The 11,402-nt window shown below is 58.3% G+C and overlaps 1 long non-coding RNA gene across 2 annotated transcripts; it reads left to right on the forward strand.

The window, feature by feature from the left end:
• The first annotated feature begins 8,771 nt into the window (after positions 1 to 8,771).
• Positions 8,772 to 10,505, forward strand: LOC120324146. 2 transcript variants are annotated; one of them, XR_005565189.1, is made up of 4 exons: positions 8,772 to 8,873; positions 9,700 to 9,738; positions 10,267 to 10,352; positions 10,461 to 10,505. It is a non-coding gene; the product is annotated as an uncharacterized LOC120324146 (long non-coding RNA). The 2 variants fall into 2 exon arrangements; XR_005565188.1 differs by having other exon boundaries at positions 10,267 to 10,356; positions 10,461 to 10,501.
• The last annotated feature ends 897 nt before the right edge of the window (positions 10,506 to 11,402 follow it).

Here is an 11,402-nt window from a genome sequence, read left to right on the forward strand (position 1 = left end):
GGAGCCGCAGAGGCAGCGGGGGGGGGGTGCCGCGAAATGTGAGGGAGGGGCCCCGGAGAAGCGGGCGAGGCGCGCGCAGCGAGCGAGCGAAGGCGGGTGGGGTGGGGGGGGCAGCCAAGGTGGCCAACCCGGCGTTGGGGGCGGCGGCAGATCCGACGTCGGGCTCTGCAGGAGATCGTCGCCGGGGTAAGCGGGGGCCCGGCGGGGGGGCGGCGGCCGCTCTTCTGCCTCTCCCGCGGCCAGCGGGGCCTGCAGGCAGGGGAAGCGACGGGCAGCTTTCTCGCCTCTGCGGAGAAACTTGCACCTGCGTGCCGCCGCAGGGCCGGGTTCGGATGTGCCCTGGCATTGCACACGCACCACACCCCCCCGCGGGGAGGGTCTGCGCTGCCTCGGGGACCCTGTCTGTGCTGCCGGGAGAGAGAAATACTTTGGGAAGCTGGGCTGGAAACAGCAACTCTGTGAACTGCTCAGCTTTTCCTAGGCAAGGGCAGGTTTTAGGGAAGAAAGGCCCGGACGCGCGAAAGGCGCCGCGGGTCTCGCCAAGGAGGGGGGGGGGGGCGCGCGGCTGCAGTGCCGCCCCCGGCCGTGTCCGCCAGGCGGCGACTGTGAGGCCAGGGCCGGCGCTCGGGGCGCTCTGGCCAGCGACGCTTGCCCTGGAAGCGGCGGGGCTTTGGGCCACTGCCGGACGTCCCCCGCATGCCCGGCTGGCCCAGCCGCCTGCAAAACCTCGTAGTGGAAAAGGCAATCACACCTGCGGTGGTTCTGCCCTTTCTTAGCCAGGGACTGGAAACACAGACAAATCAAGGGGCTCGTTGACTGGCAGGCTTCCCAGCAGTGTCAGCCGTCCTTAATAGCAAGGGCATTCGCAACAGCTGAAAAGCTTAAAGGCTTTACAGCTGGAGAAGCCAATGCAGCTGTCAGATTAATGTCCTTTCTATCCCTTTCTTAGGAACGAAGGGGAAGTTTTCCTGTGTGTGAGCCTAAATACCGAGCCTACTCTGCTTTTTCAAGCAGGTTACGAAGCGATGAAAAAAAGACCAAAGGCCTCGAGGTGAGTCAAGTCTACCCAGTTTGCTGTGTCTGGGATCGGGTTGGGAAAATCGCTTGAAATTCTGAAAAGCTTCTCTTCGTGTTTTCTAGTTGTTTTTTCAGCCTTGGTGTAAGTTTCATGTAGAAAAGGGCATAGAATTGTTAGAACAGAGAAACACGACTTTCTCGGGAGAGATGGAAGAAAAGGCTGCTGATTCCAGTTCTGCTTTTCTTGTCTTCTGTTAGACTGTCATTTTCTCTCCCCTACTGTTCAAACAGGCAGCAATTAATTGCTCTGCTGAAGAGTTTGCTGTACTAAGTGTCTGTCAAATCGATGCCTTCAACTCAAGATAGCACCTGCTCCTTAGTTACAAAAAGTTCCTCACAGGAAATTTGCAGGCGTGCCCATAAACCTCCTGGCTGTTTGTTTGGGAGTACAGGGTTTTCTCGTCTGTAACAGAATAGTCGTGGCATTTGCTATGGAATGCTGGTGGCAATCTAGTCAGAAGAGGCCCCCGTGCTTCACTAATTTTGCCTTTTTGTTGTTCAGGGTGACTTCTTCCCAGGGATGTTCTTCTTGACCCCCCGGGGCAAACGGAGGTGTCAGCGTCAGGAGCCATCCTAACTGAGGCCATGTAGGTCAGTGCTTTTGTGTGACCGGACGGTGAACCTGTCTGTGGGAATGACCTGGCGAGTCTTGGTGTGGTCCTAATTAAGGTGTCTTTTACTCCGTGTTCCCAGGCTCCCTCCTTCCCTTCGGTCGCCGTGGGTGTGCCGGACGCCTCTGGCAGGACTAACCCCGTGGCTTTTATGTCCAGCGTGCTGTGCTGTGTGTGCCTGCAGGTAAGAAAAGCTGGGAGTGCAGTCCCTCTGCTTTGATCGCTGTGTCTCTTGGGTAGTGATTTTGGAGGGGAATCCCAGAGCGATTTGGTTTGAAGGGGACCTTCAAAGGCCAGCCTGTCTTCCGTGGGCAGGGACACCTTCCACTGTCCCCGGTTGCTGCGAGTCCCGTCCAACCCGGCCTGGAACACTTCCAGGGATGGGGCAGGCTCAGCTTCCCTGTGCAGTGTGCTCTAATATCTCTCCACTGGCATCCTGAAAAATGTCGTCAGCGTGTTTTGTTGGACGCCGGTAAGCAGGACCCGGGTGAAGAGGACATTCTCTGAGGTGCTGGGAGAAGGAGGACTCGTGCGGGCACCTCCAGAGACAGCGGGAACGGGAGCGTGCTGCGGAGAAGGAAAATTCCAGGGGGTGGGTGCCGAGAAATTTGTCCTTCCCTCGCCCTGTGCTCTGCACTCAGCAATGGGTCAAGTGCAGAAGTTTCCTGGGGACCCTGGGAAATGATGCCGGGTCTGCTAAGAAAAGTGGGGCCAAAGGAGCAGGACCTGGGTCTGCGAGCGTGGGAGAAACAAGGGCCGGGTCATCCTCTGCCTCCGGGAGGGAGGGCAGCAGGAAAGGCCACGGACTAAAGCACTGAAGTGCCGTTCCCCAGGGAGCCCCTGCCCAGCACTGAACTTGCTTGTGCACTTGCTGTCCCTTTCCCAGCGGAGCCGAAGCGTCGGGTGCGGGTGCCGGGGGCATGGAGCTGCCAAGGACAAACTGGGAGGGTGTTTGCGAGGGAAGGGGGGAGAAGGAGCTCTTGACGTGCTTTTTTCCTTCTTCATCCCACAGAATTGCCACGGGAGGAAATACTTCAGAGGGGCTTCCCTCCGGATAAGCCCTGAATGTGCCAGGAGGTTTCAGCCGGGAGGAAAGGAGCTGTGGAAGAAAAGCAGCCTAAAAATAGCCAGCGGGGATCATCAGGTTTTCCAGCCAAGAAGCACAAGGAGAGAGATGAGGGAATGGGGTTCCAATTCCTAATGATTTGGTGGGTGCAGGAATGATTTGTGTGTGTTTTCCAGTGCCTTTTGATTCCTGAGATGGTTTTAAAATGATGGCTTTAGCAATCAACTAAATCGGAGATGTTGTTTCTGGGAGGAAATGGTGCCAAATAAATGCAGAGTTTTGGGTCAGGTTTTGGGATGATTTGGGTCAGGTTTTGGGGTCAGTTTGGGGTCACTGTTTGGGGTGATTGGGGTCAGTTTTGGGTCAGCTTTTGGGATGATTTGGGTCAGGTTTTGGGGTCAGTTTTGGGTCAGCTTTTGGGGTGATTTGGGTCGGTTTTGGGTCAATTTTTGGGGAGCACTGGGTGTTCCTGGGGGTTGTTGGGGAGCACTGGGTGTTTACTGGGGAGCACTGGGAGAGAAGATGAAAAATAAAGAGAATAAAAAATAAACGAAATAAAAAAATGAAACATAAAAAACAAAAGAAAATTAAAAAAAAAAAAAGGCAAAAAAACTAAAAAGGAAATAAAATGAAAATGAAATAAAAGAGAAAAAAAAAAAAGAAAAAAAAAAAGAAACCCCTTCTTGGGCACCCCGTTTCCTCTCCTCCCGCCCCCCGACCCGTAAATTGCGGGGTCATCACCCCTCAAATGTGAGACGGGGATCCCAAAATGCGGGTGGGGGAACCCCAGGGAGCCGAAAAAGCGGAGGGGGAGCCGCAGTAAGAAAGCGAAGCCGGGCGGTCGGGCGGCGGGGTGGGGGGGGGCAGGCAAGGTGGCGACGGCGGCGCGTGCGCAGTCGTTGGCAAGACGCCGGCGATCACGTGGTAAGTAAGGGCAGCCAGGAGCGGGACCGGCGACGCATGCGCAGTGGCTCTCGTGGCGGTGCAGCGCTCCCCGCTCGAGTTAAGGGCCGGTTCCGGCGGCAGGGCGGGACTGGCGGTCTCCCGTCTCTGGCGGGGTGTGTGTGGGGGGAATAACGTGAAGATTTTTTGGGGTGAAAGCGCAGAAATTAGCGAGGAGGGCCGGTAATTTGGGTAAACTCGGTCACCGGAAGTAGAGAGCGACCGGAAGTCCTCCAAGGCCCCGGCCCGGCAGTCCGCCAAGCCCACAGTAAAGATGGCGCCGCCAGGACCGGAACGACCACACTAAAGATGGCGGCCCCGGCCCGGAAGTTCGCCCCGACGCCACACTCAAGATGGCGCCGCCAGGACCGGAACTTAGCCGAGGCCACACTCAAGATGGCGGCGAGAGGCCCCCGCCCTGGCCTCAGAGAGGCGTCTATCCTGTTGCCTGACCTCCGCCGCGACCCGGACCCCCGCCCCGCGCCCGCAGCGCCGTCTCGCCGCGCCGCTTCCCGCTGTGGGGACGGGGCGGGGCGCTCGGCGGCGCCGGGCGCGGGCGGCAGGTTCGCGGGCGGCGGCAGGCCCCGGCGCGGGCAGACCCCTCTCGCGCCGCGGCGCGCCGCGCACGCGCGACGATCCCACGCGGTCGCCGTCCTCCCGCCCCGTTCCGCCCCCTTCCGCTCCGCTCCGCTCCGCTCCCGGTCGGTCCCGCCGTGCCCCGGAGATGCTGTCGGGGCTGCGCCGCCGCCTCCCCCCCCCCCCGGAAGCGACCCACGGCGGCAGATCCGACGTCGGGCTCTGCAGGAGATCGTCGCCGGGGTAAGCGGGGGCCCGGCGGGGGGGCGGCGGCCGCTCTTCTGCCTCTCCCGCGGCCAGCGGGGCCTGCAGGCAGGGGAAGCGACGGGCAGCTTTCTCGCCTCTGCGGAGAAACTTGCACCTGCGTGCCGCCGCAGGGCCGGGTTCGGATGTGCCCTGGCATTGCACACGCACCACACCCCCCCGCGGGGAGGGTCTGCGCTGCCTCGGGGACCCTGTCTGTGCTGCCGGGAGAGAGAAATCCTTTGGGAAGCTGGGCTGGAAACAGCAACTCTGTGAACTGCTCAGCTTTTCCTAGGCAAGGGCAGGTTTTAGGGAAGAAAGGCCCGGACGCGCGAAAGGCGCCGCGGGTCTCGCCAAGGGGGGGGGGGGCGCGCGGCTGCAGCGCCGCGCGCGGCTGCAGTGCCGCTCCCGGCCGTGTCCGCCAGGCGGCGACTGTGAGGCAGGGCCCGGCGCTCGGGGGCGCTCTCGCAAGCGACGCTTGCCCTGGGAAAGCGGCGGGCTTTGGCCACTGCCGGCCTTCCCCCGCAGTGCCCGGGCTGGCCCAGCGCCTGGCAAAACCTCGTAGGGAAAAGGCAAGCAACACCTGCGGTGGTTCTGCCCTTTCTTTAGCCAGGGACTGGAACACAGACAAAATCAAGGGGCTCTTTGACCTGGGCAGGCTCCCAGCATTTTTCAGCCTTCCTTAGCAGGGCATTCTCACCCTCTGAAAAGCTGAAAGGCTTTAACAGCTGGAGACGCGCCTGCAGCTGTGCAGATTAATGGCCTTTCTTTTAGGAAACGAAGGGGAAGTTTTCCTGTTGTGAGCCTAAATACCGAGTCTACTCTGCTTTTTCAATCAGGTGACGAAGCTTATGGAAAAAAAGACCAAAGGCCTCGAGGTGAGTCCATTCTACCCAGTTCTGCTTTTCTGGGATCGGGTTGGGAAAATCACGTGAAATTCTGAAAAGCTTCTCTCCGTGTTTTCTAGTTGTTTTTTCAGCCTTGGTGTAAGTTTCACGTAGAAAAGGGCATAGAATTGTTAGAACAGAGAAACACGACTTTCTCGGGAGAGATGGAAGAAAAGGCTGCTGATTCCAGTTCTGCTTTTCTTGTCTTCTGTTAGACTGTCATTTTCTCTCCCCTACTGTTCAAACAGGCAGCAATTAATTGCTCTGCTGAAGAGTTTGCTGTACTAAGTGTCTGTCAAATCGATGCCTTCAACTCAAGATAGCACCTGCTCCTTAGTTACAAAAAGCTCCTCACAGGAAATTTTCAGGCGTGCCCATAAACCTCCTGGCTGTTTGTTTGGGAGTACAGGGTTTTCTCGTCTGTAACAGAATAGTCGTGGCATTTGCTATGGAATGCTGGTGGCAATCTAGTCAGAAGAGGCCCCCGTGCTTCACTAATTTTGCCTTTTTGTTGTTCAGGGTGACTTCTTCCCAGGGATGTTCTTCTTGACCCCCCGGGGCAAACGGAGGTGTCAGCGTCAGGAGCCATCCTAACTGAGGCCCTGGTAGGTCAGTGCTTTTTGTGTGACCGGACGGTGAAGCTGTCTGTGGGAATGACCTGGCTAGTGCTCGGTGTGGTCCTAATTAAGGTGTCTTTTACTCCGTGTTCCCAGGCTCCCTCTTTCCCTTCGGTCGCCGTGGGTGTGCCGGACGCCTCTGGCAGGACTAACCCCGTGGCTTTTCTGTCCAACGTGCTGTGCTGTGCTGTGCTGGGTGTGCCTGCAGGTAAGAAAAGCGGGGAGTGCAGTCCCTCTGCTTTGCTCGCTGTGTCTCTTGGGGAGTGATTTTGGAGGGGAATCCCAGAGCGATTTGGTTTGAAGGGGACCTTCAAAGGCCAGCCTGCCTTCCGTGGGCAGGGACACCTTCCGCTCTCATCCCCGGCTGGATGCTCCCAGTCCCGTCCAGCCTGGCCTGGAACACTTGCAGGGATGGGGCAGGCTCAGCTTCCCTGTGCAGTGTGCTCTAATGTCTCTCCACTGGCATCCTGAAAAATGGTGTCAGCGTGTTTTGTTGGACGCCGGTAAGCAGGACCCGGGTGAAGAGGACATTCTCTGAGGTGCTGGGAGAAGGAGGACTCGTGCGGGCACCTCCAGAGACAGCGGGAACGGGAGCGTGCTGCGGAGAAGGAAAATTCCAGGGGGTGGGTGCCGAGAAATTTGTCCTTCCCTCGCCCTGTGCTCTGCACTCAGCAATGGGTCAAGTGCAGAAGTTTCCTGGGGACCCTGGGAAATGATGCCGGGTCTGCTAAGAAAAGTGGGGCCAAAGGAGCAGGACCTGGGTCTGCGAGCGTGGGAGAAACAAGGGCCGGGTCATCCTCTGCCTCCGGGAGGGAGGGCAGCAGGAAAGGCCACGGACTAAAGCACTGAAGTGCCGTTCCCCAGGGAGCCCCTGCCCAGCACTGAACTTGCTTGTGCACTTGCTGTCCCTTTCCCAGCGGAGCCGAAGCGTCGGGTGCGGGTGCCGGGGGGATGGAGCTGCCGAGGACAAACTGGGAGGGTGTTTGCGAGGGAAGGGGGGAGAAGGAGCTCTTGACGTGCTTTTTTTCCTTCTTCATCCCACAGAATTGCCACGGGAGGAAATACTTCAGAGGGGCTTCCCTCCGGATAAGCCCTGAATGTGCCAGGAGGTTTCAGCCGGGAGGGAAGGAGCTGTGGAAGAAAAGCAGCCTAAAAATAGCCAGCGGGGATCATCAGGTTTTCCAGCCAAGAAGCACAAGGAGAGAGATGAGGGAATGGGGTTCCAATTCCTAATGATTTGGTGGGTGCAGGAATGATTTGTGTGTGTTTTCCAGTGCCTTTTGATTCCTGAGATGGTTTTAAAATGATGGCTTTAGCAATCAACTAAATCGGAGATGTTGTTTCTGGGAGGAAATGGTGCCAAATAAATGCAGAGTTTTGGGTCAGGTTTTGGGATGATTTGGGTCAGTTTTTGGGGTCAGTTTGGGGTCACTGTTTGGGGTGATTGGGGTCAGTTTTGGGTCAGCTTTTGGGATGATTTGGGTCAGGTTTTGGGGTCAGTTTTGGGTCAGCTTTTGGGGTGATTTGGGTCGGTTTTGGGTCAATTTTTGGGGAGCACTGGGTGTTCCTGGGGGTTGTTGGGGAGCACTGGGTGTTTACTGGGGAGCACTGGGAGGGAAGATGAAAAATAAAGAGAATAAAAAATAAACGAAATAAAAAAATGAAACATAAAAAACAAAAGAAAATTAAAAAAAAAAAAAGGCAAAAAAACTAAAAAGGAAATAAAATGAAAATGAAATAAAAGAGAAAAAAAAAAAAGAAAAAAAAAAAGAAACCCCTTCTTGGGCACCCCGTTTCCTCTCCTCCCGCCCCCCGACCCGTAAATTGCGGGGTCATCACCCCTCAAATGTGAGACGGGGATCCCAAAATGCGGGTGGGGGAACCCCAGGGAGCCGAAAAAGCGGCGGGGGAGCCGCAGTAAGAAAGCGAAGCCGGGCGGTCGGGCGGCGGGGTGGGGGGGGGCAGGCAAGGTGGCGACGGCGGCGCGTGCGCAGTCGTTGGCAAGACGCCGGCGATCACGTGGTAAGTAAGGGCAGCCAGGAGCGGGACCGGCGACGCATGCGCAGTGGCTCTCGTGACGGGGCAGCGCTCCCCGCTCGAGTTAAGGGCCGGTTCCGGCGGCAGGGCGGGACTGGCGGTCTCCCGTCTCTGGCGGGGTGTGTGTGGGGGGAATAACGTGAAGATTTTTTTGGGGTGAAAGCGCAGAAATTAGCGAGGAGGGCCGGTAATTTGGGTAAACTCGGTCACCGGAAGTAGAGAGCGACCGGAAGTCCTCCAAGGCCCCGGCCCGGCAGTCCGCCAAGCCCACAGTAAAGATGGCGCCGCCAGGACCGGAACGACCACACTAAAGATGGCGGCCCCGGCCCGGAAGTTCGCCCCGCCGCCACACTCAAGATGGCGCCGCCAGGACCGGAACTTAGCCGAGGCCACACTCAAGATGGCGGCGAGAGGCCCCCGCCCTGGCCTCAGAGAGGCGTCTATCCTGTTGCCTGACCTCCGCCGCGACCCGGACCCCCGCCCCGCGCCCGCAGCGCCGTCTCGCCGCGCCGCTTCCCGCTGTGGGGACGGGGCGGGGCGCTCGGCGGCGCCGGGCGCGGGCGGCAGGTTCGCGGGCGGCGGCAGGCACCGGCGCGGGCAGACCCCTCTCGCGCCGCGGCGCGCCGCGCACGCGCGACGATCTCAGGGGGTCGCCGTCCTCCCGCCCCGTTCCGCCCCGCTCCGCTCCGCTCCCGGTCGGTCCCGCCGTGCCCCGGAGATGCTGTCGGGGCTGCGCCGCCGCCTCCCCCCCCCCTCCCCCGGAAGCGACCCACGGCGGCAGATCCGACGTCGGGCTCTGCAGGAGATCGTCGCCGGGGTAAGCGGGGGCCCGGCGGGGGGGCGGCGGCCGCTCTTCTGCCTCTCCCGCGGCCAGCGGGGCCTGCAGGCAGGGGACGCGACGGGCAGCTTTCTCGCCTCTGCGGAGAAACTTGCACCTGCGTGCCGCCGCAGGGCCGGGTTCGGATGTGCCCTGGCATTGCACACGCACCACACCCCCCCGCGGGGAGGGTCTGCGCTGCCTCGGGGCCCCTGTCTGTGCTGCCGGGAGAGGGAAATCCTTTGGGAAGCTGGGCTGGAAACAGCAACTCTGTGAACTGCTCAGCTTTTCCTAGGCAAGGGCAGGTTTTAGGGAAGAAAGGCCCGGACGCGCGAAAGGCGCCGCGGGTCTCGCCAAGGGGGGGCGGGGGGGGGCGCGCGGCTGCAGTGCCGCTCCCGGCCGTGTCCGCCAGGCGGCGACTGTGAGGCAGGGCCCGGCGCTCGGGGGCGCTCTGGCAAGCGACGCTTGCCCTGGGAAAGCGGCGGCCTTTGGCCACTGCCGGCCTTCCCCCGCAGTGCCCGGGCTGGCCCAGCGCCTGGCAAAACCTCGTAGGGAAAAGGCAAGCAACACCTGCGGTGGTTCTGCCCTTTCTTTAGCCAGGGACTGCAGCACAGACAAAATCAAGGGGCTCTTTGACCTGGGCAGGCTCCCAGCATTTTTCAGCCTTCCTTAACAGGGCATTCTCACCCTCTGAAAAGCTGAAAGGCTTTAACAGCTGGAGACGCGCCTGCAGCTGTGCAGATTAATGTCCTTTCTTTTAGGAAACGAAGGGGAAGTTTTCCTGTTGTGAACCTAAATACCGAGTCTACTCTGCTTTTTCAATCAGGTGACGAAGCTTATGGAAAAAAAGACCAAAGGCCTGGAGGTGAGTCCATTCTACCCAGTTCTGCTTTTCTGGGATCGGGTTGGGAAAATCACGTGAAATTCTGAAAAGCTTCTCTCCGTGTTTTCTAGTTGTTTTTTCAGCCTGGGTGTAAGTTTCATGTAGAAAAGGGCATAGAATTGTTAGAACAGAGAAACACGACTTTCTCGGGAGAGATGGAAGAAAAGGCTGCTGATTCCAGTTCTGCTTTTCTTGTCTTCTGTTAGACTGTCATTTTCTCTCCCCTCCTGTTCAAACAGGCAGCAATTAATTGCTCTGCTGAAGAGTTTGCTGTACTAAGTGTCTGTCAAATCGATGCCTTCAACTCAAGATAGCACCTGCTCCTTAGTTACAAAACGCTCCTCACAGGAAATTTTCAGGCGTGCCCATAAACCTCCTGGCTGTTTGTTTGGGAGTACAGGGTTTTCTCGTCTGTAACAGAATAGTCGTGGCATTTGCTATGGAATGCTGGTGGCAATCTAGTCAGAAGAGGCCCCCGTGCTTCACTAATTTTGCCTTTTTGTTGTTCAGGGTGACCTCTTCCCAGGGATGTTCTTCTTGACCCCCCGGGGCAAACGGAGGTGTCAGCGTCAGGAGCCATCCTAACTGAGGCCCTGGTAGGTCAGTGCTTTTTGTGTGACCGGACGGTGAAGCTGTCTGTGGGAATGACCTGGCTAGTGCTCGGTGTGGTCCTAATTAAGGTGTCTTTTACTCCGTGTTCCCAGGCTCCCTCTTTCCCTTCGGTCGCCGTGGGTGTGCCGGACGCCTCTGGCAGGACTAACCCCGTGGCTTTTCTGTCCAACGTGCTGTGCTGTGCTGTGTGTGCCTGCAGGTAAGAAAAGCTGGGAGTGCAGTCCCTCTGCTTTGCTCGCTGTGTCTCTTGGGGAGCGATTTTGGCGGGGAATCCCAGAGCGATTTGGTTTGAAGGGGACCTTCAAAGGCCAGCCTGCCTTCCGTGGGCAGGGACACCTTCCGCTCTCATCCCCGGCTGGATGCTCCCAGTCCCGTCCAGCCTGGCCTGGAGCACTTGCAGGGATGGGGCAGGCTCAGCTTCCCTGGGCAGTGTGCTCTAATATCTCTCCACTGGCATCCTGAAAAATGTCGTCAGCGTGTTTTGTTGGACGCCGGTAAGCAGGACCCGGGTGAAGAGGACATTCTGTTAGGTGCAGAGGGAAATAATTCTCCTTTGAAGCCAAATGGATTCAGATTTGCACGAGTCTTGTCTGCCTTATGTTTGAATTGCTTTCTATTCTAGGCAGTTGTTTTAAATTAAACTTTTATTTTGTGTCTCCCCCCCAGTATCCTGTCCAAGACAAAGCTACCTTTCCTCGTGGGGATGGACCGGCCGGGCTTTGGCAGTCTGGCCCCTCGAAAGCCTTAAGTGACCTCTTCCAACAGGGGAAGACTGAAGCAAGCGGTGCCAGACAGAACTGGAGTTTCTGGAGAATAAAAGCTGGAAGCGTGCCCCCGAAAATCCCCCCGGCTGGTCAGCGGTCTGACTTGCACGGACCGGTGGCCTTGGCCAGGAGCGGTCCTGCGGGAAGCGCCTTTGCCCAGGCTGTAATTTTAATTTCCATTGGATGCTTGGCAAAGCCCCCCTGGGTGCGCCCCAGTGCCTGGCAGGAGCGGAGCGGGCTTCCAGGGAGGTATTCACCTGGTCAGCGGCA

The sequence above is a fragment of the Pipra filicauda genome, unplaced genomic scaffold (assembly GCF_003945595.2).
Source record: "Pipra filicauda isolate LSUMZ 115617 unplaced genomic scaffold, ASM394559v2 scaffold435_size564288_pilon, whole genome shotgun sequence".
NCBI lineage: Eukaryota > Metazoa > Chordata > Aves > Passeriformes > Pipridae > Pipra > Pipra filicauda.